Consider the following 17,272-nt stretch of genomic DNA (forward strand, 5'->3'; position numbering starts at 1 on the left):
TGTGGAAGCTCCTGAATCAGCAAAGCTTTTTTTCACCTCCATAAAAGTTTCCTTTGCCTCATGTAAATCAAATCCAACATCTTTTTAAGCAACATTGTGCACTCATATATTTTCTTTTGGTTGTTTTCTTGTGGCTTTATCTTCCTCGGTAACTATACCACTTCGCATAACCATATTAATGCTAGGTCCATCTTCGCGTGGTTCTGATATCATCATTTGGATGTTCTGAATGGGCTACTGGTTCTTCTTCTCTTGCATTTTTGCAATGAGCATGGAACAATCTTCTGTAACATGGTCAAAATGTTGGCATTATTTACAAGAGGGGTGTGTCGGGTTCTGAACATATTGCATAAAGTGGCTTGGTTCCCCACAATTGTAACAAATAATCTATTTGCAACCTCTTCCAGCTCCTCCCCCTCATCCTCTTCCTCGTCCCCGGAATCCTCTGCGCACTGTAGGTGCACCTTGATCCTACTGAGGATGTGTCTTAGCCTATACTCTATATGTCGGAGTTCTATCCATCGTTAACTCGTAGCTTCGGCAAGTATGCTCGTCATGGCCTACAGACTTACATAAATTACAAAACAGTAGTTAGGGAGTCTGTACAAACTTCTATTATAGATGTCAATTGTTTGTTGAATGTTTTCATGTTATTTGGAAGATAGCGCACCATGGAACTACACCAGTACTCAATCCAATGGTATTGTTTGGCTTCAGGGGGATAGGACCTTGCCCAATTATATATTTTTGATATACAGGGAAATGATCCTTGTCGTGATCATTCCCTTTGCACTTCAAGCACCATACTTCTGCACAGGTTGTGTTTTGGACCTCTTGCCTCTTTTGAGATCCTATGACTCCATATGCAGGCTAGCCAACTACCACTAGATCTGCTGCACTCCCAGATTCGTATCCTCAATATGTGAAGCTTCCAACTTCATAGAAATTTCCAATGCTTCAGCCTGTGATCCAACCTTCTATTATGACAATGGTAATCTCAAATGAGGTAACAACGAAGAAATATACCAATTCTTATGTTTCTCATCCGATATCTGTAGATTAACCTATTGTAGAAGACATTTCAAACTTTGATAAAAATCCCATGAAGATTCATTCACCTTCTAATTAATTTCTTTTACCTCAGTCACAAACTAGGCTTGAGACTTAGGCTTTTTGAATTCATTCTTCAGTGCATCTTTTGTGTCTTTCAATGATGCAACTGGATGAGTTGTACTATACTTAATATACCAACTCAGTGCCATATCTTGCAATGTTGTGACCAATTGTGCTTTCTTCAGATCATCGTCCATTATCTTCTGTGACTTCCATACAACATCTGATACAAACCAAAATTGATCAAGGTCGTTTGTCCCTAGACCCTTGAATATAGGCATCTTCATAGTATTTGCGATACTAAATAGTGGAGGTGGAGGTGAAGGTGGGGGTGTAGGTGTGTGAGGTGGAGGTAATGGCAGAGGTGGAGTAGATGGATGTGGTATTCCAGCAATACCATGATCTATCATATGCGGTGCACCTTGGGGCGTCTTTAGACTATTACTTTCTTCGTCACTCTTAGACAATCCCAAGAAAATATTCTACTCAATGCCTAAATCTAGATCTCTTCTGAATGGTCTCCCATTTTGCTTAGCTCCCGTCGAGTCTCATTTAAACATCAATTTAGTGGAATAAACCGCTTCTTGCACAATAAAATTTTAATCCAAGATTTCATAGGCTTCAGATACTAACCTCTTAGTCCTTTAAAAAACAGGTGTTAAGCTTCGCTATAACTGGCATATGTATCAATCCCAAACTCAGTAATAAATCCACCCAAAATACTATAGATCCAATAATCGACAACCTTCATGACCTTAGTTTCTAATCCTTCCAGGCACTTCACTAACTATGGAGTCCGCACAATGTGGTTATCTAGCTTCTAGGTAGGTTGACCATCCACAAATTTAGCCAACCATTCGTATAATTCGTACTAAAAAGAGCTAAAGAAAACTTTGTGTTCATCTGTAAACAGATATCTCTACAACAACTCTTCTTTCGACAAGTGCGGATTCCTGTTTTCTTGGGCTACAAACTCATGCAACTTCTGATCTATCCACTTTTCAATCTCCTTCTTAGTCAGTATCCACTTATGCCACATCACACATTCCTCAGATAGATCCCAATCCCAATAACGAAACCATTTCTTGGCTTGAGGGGGCTTGGACCCAGGTTTAGAGTTAGTTGCGCTAACCAACAAAACCCTACACTACTAGCTCTTTCAGTAACAGCTCATGTAGCACAGGCTGTAGTCTCACTCGAGGCAGTATTAGGGGATTTTAGAACCAAGATTTTGCATCCAAAGGGCTATGTGATGTGCTTCTGTAAAACTTAGGGCATTTCTTGACCTTCACGAACCCTAATCCTTAAAACCCAGAAATTGAAACAATTAACAATTAGCAGATTTATGCCCTTCCCCGATTACACTAAACATTCATAACATCATATAAATGCATAGATCTAAGTCTTCTTGAATCTATTAAGTACTTTTCATGATTAATTGCATTCAAAAGATCAAAACTACATAAAATTTAGAGATAAGCAGTAATACATAGATACACAGATAATTCTTCAAAACAAGCTTTTATTATGCTTTAGATCTTCAATTACAATCCTTTCCAACCTTGCACACATAGTTGCAAGGGCCTGCTCACTCAGTTGTGACTTACCAAGGTCTCTGCACACACAGTTGCAGAGCCTTCCCCTTTGCCCAAGTACATGATACACAAAACATACCCAAACTCAACACTTCTATGCTCTTGCTTACCTCCCTATGACACTTCTATGACTATTTTTTATATGATTCTTCATTACAATATCATGGTTCAATAACCATGTGTGGGTCACAAAATAAATTGACTCTTAACAAACTAAGGGGCTTTGACCTTCTAAAATCCCCTTTGATTCCTATTGACCCGCGCTAGTTGTGCTCCACTCCTCAAAATGTGGAGACTTTACAATATTTAACAAAACTTTACAAAATTTGACCCTAGGGGGCCCCATTCCAACAATGGACATTGATACAGAGGGTATGGAGGTGCTTGGTTTTGAGACTGAAAGGTTCTTCCATAAGGATTCCCTCTCCACCCTTGGTTCCAAGATGAACTTTGAGGTGGTTGTGTAGGCCATGAGGGATAAAATGGCTGAGGATTCCATGGTTTATTTTGAGGAAAACCTTGCATGTTAGGATCTTGATAAGTATTATTGTTTGGCCCCCTCCATGATGGTTTCTTAGTTGATTGAGGAAACTCACTAGTCTGCACCCCCCCGCCCCCTTTGTAAATAAATTGTAATCTAGGAAGGGAGGGGCATTGGTTAGTGGTGTGGTCATGTGTACATACACAACAAAATTCTACCATGTTAATGGGGAATTCTATCTCAGCATGTTTTTGTCTTCACTTAGGACATAAAACAACCAAAGAAGCCTTTTCTTCCTCTTGTTTTCTTTCAATTTCCAAAGTATCCAATTAATCACTAATGGTTTTTAGGATGTCTATTTTAATTTTTTCCAAGAGGTTCCCCAGCTCAACCTAAGTGACACGACCCTCTACTAGTTTAGAATTCCTAGACACATAATCCATTGAGTTGTCCCAGATCCTTTTTCCTACCTTAGCTTGAGTTCTAGAACAGGTTCGGCATAGTTAGGCTATTTCAGCAAAGGGATTCTTATGTATATCACCAAAACTTAAGATATTTAGTGTTTCAATGCATTATTCCTTTAACCCTTTTAAAAAGACAGTCCTAAAGTTTCTCTCATCCAAATTACCCACTCGATATTTGTGACAGTTATAAAGGAACCTTTCAAGGTATTCCTCCAAACTCTCATCTTCCATCTGTTTCATCCTAAAAATATCATTAACATCTTTTCTTTTACAATAATTATGATATTTTTTAAGAAAAACACACTTCCTATCATCCCATGAGTAAATAGTGTGTTCTCCCAAACTGACAAACAATCTCAGGGCTTAATCTTTCAAGGTAGCAGAAAATAACTTAAGTTCATGAGCATCATCATAGTAATTATAAATTTTGCAAAGAATATCAAATTCGAATAGGAAAGAGTCAGTGTCTTCAAAGGACATACCATGGAAAAGTGGAAGAGATGCTAAAGGTATATTCTTCATAGTAATGTTTCTGGTGATGTCCAGTATTGGAAATCTGAAGGTAGTCTTCGAATCCTTTTCATTTTCCTCATGTCCCCCTCTTGGACCATATCTCTGGTCATTATTCCCATTAAGTAAAGTGTGGGTTTTTTCATTATCCCCAGCATTGGCCCCATCATTATTTCTATTGTTGTTTCGGTGACCATTTATGTTCTCCTCACCACCTCTTCTATTAGCCATCTTTGTTATAGGTTCAAAAGTAAGCCCAAGAATAATATTCTAGCTAGAAGAATATTCAATTGGGTTGGTCCTTATATAACCAGGTCCACAATCCCTTTGATGTCCTCTTACTATTGATTCTACTTGTGAAACTACCACCAATTTTGCGTTCACAACAACTCCTAAGATAATTTGTTTTTGTTGTGGTGTACTTTGAGGCTGTGTTGCCTCCCCTTGAAGTGATACTTCTTTTACTGAGGCATCCTTTGTGGTAGAGATTTCTCCCTCCTCTCCGATACCTGTGTAATGATTAGCGAGATTAGTTGGGGGTGTTTTCATGGGACCAAATAATTTTGAAAACTATTTTGCACTTTGAATAAATCTACCCTTACTATCTCTAGGCCTACCTTAACTTTTACTCATAAGAGAAAGAACACACTACAAAGATTTATTGAAGACAACCAAAATTTGGAGCAACCCTACCATAGTGGATGTGTGGCTCTTCATTCACATCTTACCGTACACTCTCCACCCTCTGATTGCCCTGCAGAATACTTAACATACATAATTTTTTAAAGAAGTATTATCTGGACTATTTGCAACTCCCTGGAAATGGTGCCAAAAATTTTAGGGCTTTTATATGTAGTTGAATTCCTTAAATTTAAATTGTCAACTGAGATTCATAAACTTTGAGTTTCAATGCATTTTGGTTTAGATCCAAACTTATCCTATGCAGATTTAGTGCGAAATTAAGTACATAATAATCACACTTTGTTTCTGACAATCACACCATGAATCGTTGAAGTGAACCTATTTCATTATGCAATCTGAACCACTAATAATAAAATATATTTTATGGTCATAACTCAAATCATTCTTAATTTTATTGATCTAACTCAAAAAACTCATCCAGAAATAAGATTGGAAACTACCACAAGCTATGTTCTCAAATCAATTGAACAACTACTCCTTTCAAAATTCATCATGAAAAACTAATCCCCAGGGTGCTACAATTTAAAAGTAAACTCAACAACACATTACAAAATAACTCAGACTATTTCCTATGCAATATTCCACTCAAATTATGCTAAGCTTCGAGACACATAACTCATGGCTTCCTAACTTGAAATCAACCTGAGCAATTAAATAACACAACTTCGATTTATATATCAACGACCAAAAATAAATTTAAACTAAGGCTTACTATGAAATCAAATAGATGACAAGAAATCTATTCAAAATACTATTACACTACAATTTAATCAATCATCACACAAGAAATCGAGTAACTATAACAATGTAAATAACATGCAATTTACCACGCATTAACACACGATCTACACCAAACAATGACACATTGTTCCTAATCTATTATGAGAATTCAACTGAGCACAAGCTTCAGAAGTTTCTTGTCAGCATTATTTAGATCTGCATGTGAATAAAACACTTTCATTTAGAACATAGGATTCAAGCTTAAAATATAAGAATTTATTTCTCATAAATTTGTTCTAAATCGAAACTTCCTTCTTCAACGTTCATGAGATCGAAAAATTAATCAAAATAATTAATAGATGCAGAGTATATTCATATAAATTATCCACAAGCTTGCAAACACTCGGTGAACATTACACTATCTATTTCGACCCAGATCTACCAAATCATTGAAGAAAACTTAAGTATGATTTTAAGTATGGGAAATATGGAAACCATCAACAAAAATAAATGAATCGTTAAGTAAAGTTCTACCTAGTGAATTCAAAACACACCTCCTATCAAGAAAAAAATGTTACAAGACTCGATCAAGGTTTGTTGTGGGTCCTTTCCATGACCTAGAACAAGGCTAGCTTAATTCAATAATTCATAGATGAAGTAAATAAAAATTCTCAGATATAAATAAAAGCCAAGGCAATTACATTAAAAGCCTTTAATAAAACATAGGTTTGAGAGTTTCAAAATAGAGTCAAGAGATATCATGCCACAATCCCTTTGTCACCAGTTCAGTCTACACGTATAACTGCGTGTATGTGTGTAACCTATCATACAAACACTAGGACTTTTTGAAGAACTTAGGCCTCCAAATAGTTACAACAATATGACTGAAGAAAGCAACACATTTGTGATCTGGGCTAATTTAAGCCAGGATAAGTCCCCAAGGTTACTTCACCATATCATAACTAAACTATTCCATTCATGACACTAATTTTAGATCAAGGAAACTAACATTACACTTATGAAATAAAAGAACTATATTTGGGGTGCTGACAATTGACTGGTTGCTCGTAATAGAGTATTTATTTAAGTAAAAAACTCAGTACATAATAACTACTCCAAAAATGGTCATTTAATATATTCATTGGACTTGGTGCTGGACCTCCAAAGACTTGTCCTCAGGCTCAAATATCTTCCCTATATTTAAGAGTCCATCTGTAGGTCAGTCAATTAAGTCGAGAATATAAATTTATTTAACATCTACCTATGCCAAACAAAGATATATGAAAACAACACTTATTAGTAATTCTCACCTCCACTGTAAAGTAACATGGTTTAACCAATGTGGAGTGTTTTTATGGTGGAAAAAAGGAGTGAAGTAGGATAAATGGTAGTAAAAATAGTAGAATAGAGCATGAAAAGGGGCATAAAGGTAGGGCCCAACAAAATGTACATGTAGTGGTACAAGTATAGGTACAGGTACAGGTGTAGGTGCACATGATGCAAACTATTGTCTTACGGGCGATGGATTGGTTATATTTAGAGATAGGATATATGTGCCAGACAATAGTGAGCTCAAGAAGGTGATCTTGAGGGAGTTTCATGTGAAACAATATTCAAGTCACCCAGGGTATTAGAATACATTGACCACAGTGAAGAAGTTTAATTATTGTTCGAATCTAAAGAAGGATGTCGTAGAGTTTGTGGTTAGGTGATTGGATTGTTATCAGGTGAAGGCAAAGTGTAAGCATCCAGGTGGATTGCTACAATCGATTCCGATTCCAAAGTGGAAATGGGAGGTCATTTCCATGGAATTTATCACAATTTTTCCAAGGAAAGTGGGATGATATGATTCTATCATGGTAGTGATGGATAGGTTGACAAAGGTAGTGCACTTCATTTCAGTGAAGTCTACATTCTCAATGAGTGATTTAGCACATGTCTTCATCAGGGATGTGGTCAGATTGCATGAAGTTCCGAAGAATATTGTGTTAAACAGGGATGAAAATTTCACTTACAAGTTTTGGAATGAGTTATTTATAGGTTTGGGCATAGAGATTTCCTTTGGTATAGCTTATCATCCCTATACAAATAGACACACAGAGAGGGTATATAGGATATTGGAGGACATGTTGAGGATCTATGTGATGCATCAACAACATAAGTGGGAAGAATACCTCCCACTAGTAGAGTTTGCTTACAACAATGGGTACCAGGAGTCACTGAGGATGATTTTGTTTGAGGCATTATATGGGTGGAGTTGTAATACTCCCATCAGCTGGAGTGATCCAGTGAATAGGGTGTTGATTGGACCAGACATGGAACAGGAAATGTAGGTAATCAAGAAGAATTTGACAGCAACACGAGATAGGTATAAGAGCTATGTATATCAAAATAGGTTGTTCAAGGAGTTCCAGGTTGGAGAACAAGTGTACTTGCACATCAAATTGAAGAAGAGCTCCTTGTGGATTGGATCATGTGCCAAGCTGGCACCCTGGTTTTGTGGACCTTTCAGGATTATTGAGAGGATTGGTCCAGTAGCCTATCGACTTGCACTACCTTCAACAGTGAAATTCCATGATGTTTTCCACGTGCCATTTCTTAAGAATTATGTTAAAGATGTTGATCATGTGATTGACTATTTTATATTGCAGGTGGATCCAGAAGGAGAATTCCAGCTAGAACCGCAGTGCATTTTGCAAATAAATATGCTCATGCTCCGGAACCAAGCAATCGAGTAGGTTAAAGTGCAATGGAAGCACTTTGGGCCTGATGAAGCTACATGGGAGATGTTAGATTAGATTCAGGCTATGTATCCTTCCTCATTTGTTGGTTGAGAGGATGTTTTGGTATATGTCTTTAGTATATGTTTTTGGTACATGTTTTGGTGATGTTTGGTATATGTACATATGTATATGGACGTAAATACCGCTATGAGGTAACTTATAAAGCTCCAATAAGTGTTATGGGTGTCATGTCATTATGATGTTATACTGGTTATGTTTCCATGTTGGTTTGCTTCTCGGCAGGTTGACCATTGTAAAAACTAACACGAGCTAAGTTATAAAGCTCCATGGGCAGTATGTTTTTCTTATAGCATCCTTGTTGGTTGTAGGTGTTTTTGAACACTGAGTATAGTGTTCCCTCGAGGGGGAGGGTTCTGTAATAGCCCTAGTGAAAATTCCATGTAATAAAAGTTAATAAAGGGAAAAAAAAAACCATGGTTTATGGGACACTTATTCCAAGCTAAACGTTGGGCAAAAGCATAGTGATGGGGATCACTGGCAATTGATTAATAGCTGAGGAAATTGATAAAGGCAATGGAAAAGGCTTTGTATAGGCAAGATGACATTTTGCCACATTTATTTATGAAAATAATGGAAATTAGGAGAAAGGGAAGGTGAAAGGTCATAGGTTGCATGTGAGGAGGAAAATGAAAGAAAATAATTGAAAAATGATGAAAATAGATGCCTCATTAATAAAAACGCTTAAGAGGATTACTTCATAGAGTTTTGTCAGTTCAGTTTTTGAGTTCTCTCTCTATTCTCTCTCTCATACTATTGGACACTTAGAGTTGTCTTGGAGAACTCTTGGGGAGTGTGGAATACTTAGAGTTTTGGAGCAAGAAGGAAAAGGAAGAGAAGGAAAGCGCAAGAGGACATCGAGATCAACAGCTACAATGGGATTTTCTTGTAGATACCGTGTTGCATGTATGTTTTACTCACTAGATTTGGCATGCATGGCATATGCATGTGGTTTATTGGTCATGATACGTCACTAGCATGGATGTTTGCCTGGATTGATAGTGGATTTTCCTAGTCTTGCCATTTCCTGGATAGTCATGGTGTTGTGGGTTTATTTCTTTGTGTTTCTGGTTGGTTCTCATGTTTCCTTTAGCTTGGGTTGAGTTACTAGTTCTTAGAAGCTCTGGTTGGACAAACACTCTGAAATTCCTACAACAACTTGGGTTGAGTTACTAGTCCTAGAAGCCTTGGTTGGAAAAATGCTATGGAAGCCCTTAATGGGTTGCGTTACTAGTCCTAGAAGCCTTGGTTGGAAAAACACTCTAGAAGCCTAATGACAGTTGTGGGTTGAGTTATAAGTTATGGAAACCTTGGTTGGAACAAACACTTTGGAGCCCTAGAAGGCTTGGGTAGAGACCAATCTGATGATGCTTTTATGATGCCCGGCCATGAGGTGGAATCACTATTTGATGGGTTGTGGTGGTTTGGCCTCTAGAAGCCCTGAATGGTTTTGATTGCTATGTTTTATGAGATCCCACATACATGCTTGGAATATGGCATGGGGGTGACTAACTGGAGAGGTACTTGGCTCAACCATGTCTACGGTCGGGTGGTTCGTGCAAGTCCCACAACTGGTTGGCCTTTTCATTATTAATATGAGGTTATTTCATGAGTATTATACTGGTTTATATTTGGACTATATGATTGTTGTTTCCTTGGTATTTCTATTGTTATTATGTTGTTTATGCACTTTTATTATGACAATGGCTATGTATGGCTCTCATCATGTTTTTACTTGTAAATGATTGAAAAATGTATCTATGGCATGATGGATGAAACTACAACTAATGTGTTGAGGAATCAATGCTTCTTAGCGATTCTCAGATGAGTATGAGACCCCTATACTCAAATCTATTGTTTAAACTTGTAGATTACATATTAGTGACATGTTTGGAAAAATGCCTGTCATGGCTAGTAGGGGTTTAGTCAAGCCCTTGTTCAGGTGATTGCATTTGTATCATTATTCCAATTTTATCTTTGTGTTATGAAGGTGTCATATAATTCTAGGCAGTGACCTGGGCATTGAGCCTGAAAAAATGGCTCAAATTCTGGGGATGTGTTATTGGGAAATCTAGTGTCTATGCAGAGCTGCTAGTCGCACTAAGGCTGGTAGCTACCTTAGAAACAAACAAACTAAAACCACTTTCATTTTCCTTTATGAGAAGTAGATAAGAGGGGAAAGAAGGAGACCAACCTCTGTCTTGCGCTTGGTTCCTTACCTGATTCCTCTCCCTTCTGATAGACCTTTGTCGCTTGCTTCCTCGTTTACCCAGCTCCGAAGAGTACCTGTAGAATCAAAGCAACATAACACTATCCAAGAATAGAGATCTACTATCATAAACAATATAGGACCAGATATATATTGACCACACAAATGCATATATCATCAATCATACAAGAATGTGGAGGAAAACTTGAATAGGTTTATTAATAATCAAGAATAGAAAAGAGGATTACAACCAATTGTTTTGACCCAACATCATCCTCTCAGCAAGAAATCCCTTCTTCACCTCATGAAAAGCTTAGATCACCCAACCCTATGATGTTACACCAGGAAACCAACAACACTTCCTTACAAGATACAAAATTCCAGCCTCTGGATCTCTGGGATGAGGGATCCATATATAGATGTTTGCAAGGGGGGTGAGTCAGCTTTTGAGATTTGATTAGTGTCCTCTCTCTGATAGTTCTTGATTCCACTTGGAGATTGATGATCTCTTACTCATCCCTCGGCGAATGCAGAGAGGCAAGTGTCACAGGAGAAGTTTCTGGAAGATTCCATGATCCTCCACCTTGCAGATTGACCCTGCCATTTGTCCACTCTCGCCCATCGCACCCCATATAAGTGATTTTCAGTATGCATCGCACCTCCCATGTGTATTTAGGTGGGATGCAGCGCACTTTGACCATGGAGCAGGTGAGATGGTCCAGTTTTGACCAGTTCTGAGTAGTTTTTCATGGAGAACTTCTGGGAGAAGATGTAATCAGTTGACCTTATTCTTTTTGAGGTTGGAACAAAAATTTTAGATACTTAAGAGCCCTTGGTTTATGGACATTTATGATTGGGGTTGCAGTGCCCAAAAATGTCTATAACAGTTGCCCCCTAATGCATGAGGTCATTAATCTGTTGATGTCGGGTGAAATGCTTTATCATGAGGATCTGAAGTTTTTTCGAGCTGGAAGGCGACCTGTAATAAGATACAATACAATACATTATCTTCATAATATTTTCATGATCTAGCTGAGGCGGGCATTCCCATGCTCAGCTTTATAAATTCATTTTCATGTACATAAGACAGATAATCGTCTGAGTGTAGACTGATGATTCTGGTAGAGCCATCATCCCTTAGGTTGGATGATTATCTGTGCAGTAATGATGTACATTTGATGTCTTTATTTTCCTGAATATATATCGCAACCCGGATGGATGAAACTAGATTCGGGGTCTTCAATCTCATTCGATCTTCACTCAAAGTACAAGTCGATCCATGTGAGAGATGTTCTGGAGTCGAACATGGAAATACATCGCCTGATTACCAGTGAATGATGTAAGCTATTAACAGGCGCGAGAGGAATCACCGATAATGATGATGACCCTCAAGGTACTACAGTATAATTCACATGGTGTGAATAAAGGGACTTGGCATCGAGCACCATGCAAAATCTCTCGGTCGAAGGCCATTGATGTAAACCTGTCGCCGAAAGTGAGAAACTTTCCATTGAGGCATGCAAGCTTCAAAGTACTGAAAGGGTTGTTCCTAGATCGACTTCTTGGATAATGAGCTGATGTCGACAAGAAGCAATCTGTCATAGGAGGGCCTTAGTGAATCCACATCAATGAAATGGAACGGAGCAAATGATTTTAATGGAGGTGAAAACGATCTGGTGATATAAGGTTCAGGGTGGCGGTCATGAAAGAATGGAGCGTAGATGTATTGCAGTGGGTGAGAGACAGGTGAATTCTCTGAGCGACTTCTCTTGAACATATCGGCGACACTGACATGATGGATTGGTAGTGTTAACCCCAAATATGGATGGTGTGATGGACCCATGGTGATATGACCAGTGAACGGAAAAACCCAACCTGACTCGGATGCAGAGTGAAAGTGTCATGTTCAAGAGCAACTTGCTACCAATAAAGTTTTTTCAAGTTTTCTTCCCAATTTTTCCCCTGTCATTGCTGATCAGTACCTCTTTATTTTTGTCAGGCTTGAGGAGGATAACATATGCTTGTTCTATAATTTTCCCTTCGAGCAAACCCATCGCTATGTTTTAACGAGCCTAGCGATAGTGAAACTTGTTCTTGTCTATATGGACAAGTTTGTCACTATTCGGTTTTAACGAGTTTAACGACAAAGATAACTCGGTCCTTTTCAATTTTAGAGAGTCTGAAAAAGGGACGTAAAGAAAACTCCAATAATCCTTTTTTTGTCATATAATCCATTGAGCCCAAAAAAGTATAAAAAAATACAAAAGGGATGAGTCTTCGGTATTTTTAACGAGCCGAACAAAACAAGTGCTCGATCGTTTTGTGTAATAATCCCTCAAGTCCAAAAAGATTAAAATCTAAAGGAGGGGTAGCACTTCCGGTCACTTTAACGAGCTGGAGAGACCAATTGCTCGTCAATTTTTTTATATTTTACGAGTCAGTTGAAAAGAGCTTAAAGGAGACTTTTTTTGTGAGGAACGAGTGATAAATTTGGGTAGCAGCTAATTCCAGGTAAGGTTTTGAATTTTCCAATCACTGCAGTGTCACAAGGATGGCTAACAGGGTCACTCTTCACAGCTGTTCCTCAAAAGGGTAAACAATCAAATGGAGGTGAACGGTCGGTCAATATAGAGTGGAGGTGATGATGAGAACACGACCAAGGCTTCAAAGGTTGATGATAATACATTCACGATGGTTAGTTACTGGAGATTGGTTCATTTTTTAATGAGCTTAAACTCTAGGGGGAACATTTGCTCATTGCTTATGTTTATTTTTTAACGAGCTTGAATTCCGCGTTAAAACTGCTCGAAAATAAATGCAGTCTTTGACTGGTCCTGTGGGTGGATATTTATTTGATTATACTGGGAGAATCCATCCAACAAATGAAAAGATTTCACATCCGGCGCATTCATCAATTATCTGGTCAATAAAGGGTGTAGGGTAGTTGTCTTTGGACAAGCTTGATTTACATCCCTATAATCGACGCACACTCTAACCGTTCCTTGTTTTTTCATCACAAGAACAATGTTCGATACCCAATCGGTTAGAGGAACTGGGTAAATAAAACTAGCATGGAGAAGTTTCTCAACTTCTGCCTTGATGGCAGCGGCTTTCTTGGGGTGCACCTGCCATAGCAGTTGTCGTACCAGTTAGACATCTGGATACATCTTGATTTCGTGTTCAACTATACTCGAGTCAATGCCTAGCATTTCATTATATGACCAAGCAAAGACATCTCTGAATTCGTGAAAAAGAGCGTTATATATTTCCAGATCTGAAGGAGAACAACATTTGCCAACATAAATATTCTCTACAACATCTGTTCTGGTCGAGATATTTATGGTGATAGTCTCTTCAATATTGGACAAGTTTCACTCGGAATCCACCGTGTTTACAGTATTTGATAGGAAATCAAAAATTGAAGGATGATGAAGGTCATCAGGAGTATCTTCTTGACAATCCGGAAGATGGGAACGATGGTGGTAATTTTCCCATGGCACCCTGTCAATTATCATTGACTGAACAATTCCTTCGTCGGTGTAATGCACTTGTGACCAAGGATCTGAAGGGGTGCCATATTCCTTAGACCTATCTATCCAAACGCTTGATGAGCGTTGATTTGGGTCTGCCTCCCATGCCAGAAACATTGATTGCTACAATATTTCAATTAGGCTTGGAGGCAATACTTGCAGATGATCGATGTTAATATCGTTTTCTGAGATCTTTTGAATAGAAGATATCATATTGCAGGTTTCTATCGTTACCACTTCCGCCAGATTGATTGGAGGCGGGAGAGCAAAAGTTCCCATTAATATAGGGTCTTTTAGTAGGCCTACTCCGATATTTTGAAGCGAATGGGGGCTTCCATGGATCATTGGAATGCTTCTCGTAACTTGGGAACTATTGGGGAGAAATGTTTGTTGGTCGACGACCGTAATTCCTCCTTGAAAAGGAAATGCAATCTTTCTAAGTTAGGTCGACACAACGGCAGCCATAGCATATATCCAGGGCCTTCCCAGTAGGATGATGTAATCTAGGTTTCCATCGATTACTTCGACATCTATTTCTACTATTTTTCCCCCCAGTTCAACTTCCAAGTTACATAAAATCCCATATGGGGTATATGTTCGTCCATCAAATGCTTTTAATGTTATCGAAGATCATGACAAGGTTGGAGATCCTAAAGTTTTCCAGCAACTCATCGACATAATACATGTAGATTCCCCCTCATCAATAATTGTTCGATGAACAGTTTTGTTGAGGGCTTTCACTGGAATGAGGAAAGCTAGTTGAGCTGGTAACTGAGGATCATATCCTTTGTGATTAAAGGACACAAGATTAGAATCTTTTGGGTCTATCCCACCTATTGCTGATAATAAAGCCTGCTTTTGGGAGGGGAAATTTTGTAGTACCTCAAGTGTCGACATAGCGGATGGCGATTGGGCTAGATCTTCCACTATATTATAATGCTGTGCTACTCTAGCACGGGGATTAAATGTCGACTTGTGTACTACTCCCTTTGGCGGTTTTATTGTTAGCTCTGGAATGATGGGCGGTGCAACTTCTGTCGAAGTTGTTGTCGAACTACTAGGTTGATCTTTATCCTTGTTGTTCGACAGCTGTGGATTCCCGTAATTTTTATTTCTTGTCGATATCAAAGCATCATTTTTTGTTTCAAAACCGACAACATCAGCACTTGGGACGGGGAAGCATTGTCACTGGCAACCAGATTTGTTCCTGGATTTGGAAACGGATCAGTTAAAACCGCCGAGGTCTTCAAATTCTTGAAGAATTTTCTAAGCTCAGCTTTATATGGACATTCTCTTGTCCAATGATCCTCATCACATATAAGACATGGACGATTTGGTTTCTTATCTCCAGAAGGGTTTGCAGAAGATTTTTCAGGTGATGATTCCTCTTGTTTCTTCTTCTTCATTTTGTTTTTCTTCTTGCCTCCTGGTTGCTTGGTTTCTTTGCCTTTATCAGTTGAGACGGCATTTACTTCCGAGGCGAGAAGTTCTTCTTTTGCATTTTGACTAGAAATCTTACGGGCCTTTTTAGATGTAGCCTTTGTTGATTTCGTGTTTGTCGTACCAATTATGCCATCGCCGGCATGAGATTCATTGTTCGATTTAGGAGGAGGAGGAACGGAAAATTCCGGTCTGGGAGTGTCAGGGATTTTATCGTAGAGCGTGCCAGACTGAGTATAAATCAAGTCTAAATATTGCGCACGAGCAATAACTTGCTCTTTAGTGACGACTCCTCCCTTTGCCACATCTTCTGTAATGGAAGGTAATAATGACTTAATAAACCATTCAGCTAAAAGCTGATCAGGAACATACGTTTTTACCATTCTACGACGACGTCGCCACTCATGAATATGATCGGATATGTGAGTGGCCATCATTTGCTTGAAATTGGTAAGAAGTTTTGTCCCCGTTTTGTACCTTACAGGTAACTGAAAATGGGTTAACAAGGTTGTGGCTAGGGCACTGAAGTTGTCAAACGAAGCTCTAGGTAATTCGATATACCATTTTGTTGCCGGACCAGTTAACGTCCTCTGAAAAAGGCGAAGCCTAATCGAATCATCGTTTAGGGTGTTTGATGAACACCATAGATGAAAGGTCATCACATGATTCGATAGGTCTTCACCCGGATTTCCATTAAATTTAGGAATATCTGACGGAAGTTTATGCGGAATCGCTGGCCACCAAGGGGTGTAAGCAATTGGATTGTTCGTTAGTCGATTTAGATCCGGTAACTCTAAAGTTGCCACGAAGGGTAACTGTTGATTCAGGTTTGGCGAAGCATACCCAGGATAAGATGGGATTTCCTGAGCAGTTGGTCTTTGCATACCAGCATAATGCATTTGATGCTAGTAACTTTGGTAAGGTTGATGGGCATAACCATTGTAGAATGGTTGATTTTGACCATTTTGAATATACGGCTGCCCATTATTCGCAAAGATTTGTTGCTCAGATCCTTCGTATACTTGTTGAAATTATCGTTTTTGGTATTGCACCAGCCATGGTTGTGAAGCCATGTGCTGTTGTCCAATACTGGTCGTTTGACCAAGATGAGGGGTAATTATACCCGTTTGGGCCTGTGTCATTCCACTAGTTGGCGATTGTGGTTGAGTTGTAGGGACAAGAGGTTGTTGCATTACAACCTGAGAAACCTAAGGTTGGCATACAACAGGCAACACTTGTACTTTCGACACCATCACAATAGCCAGCGTAGTTGGTATATTTGACATAGGTAAAAATTATTGCATTGAATATACAACTCTTGGTTGTTGAGGCAGTATTGGCACCCAACTGCTAGATGTAATTCCAGCATAACCTGAATTTTGTTGTGAACTCTCGCATGGTTGTCCTCCTGGAGGAGACAATGAAAGGGTATATTGCCCCCCATACGGCGGTAATCTGGTACTTAAAGGAATGGTTTGTCCTTGAGGACCGGATTGCCCAAATTGACACCATGAAGGATCAATTTGCTGAGACTCAACATAAGAGTTCCCAGATATTATTCCAGATGAACAAACAGGAACGGACCATACTATCAAAATAGCCCCTGAGTGGGCCCCATCTAGCGATTGAGAGCTAGTTGGGACAGATGGTATGCCGGCAAACATTGTTGGAGTGACAGCAGGAAGTTCTGTCGTTGCTGTGTCAGAT

Source organism: Pinus tabuliformis, chromosome 3_2 (genome assembly GCF_031772625.1).
Source record: "Pinus tabuliformis cultivar Carrire ecotype Pingquan chromosome 3_2, CPIR1, whole genome shotgun sequence".
Classification (NCBI taxonomy): Eukaryota; Viridiplantae; Streptophyta; class Pinopsida; order Pinales; family Pinaceae; genus Pinus; species Pinus tabuliformis.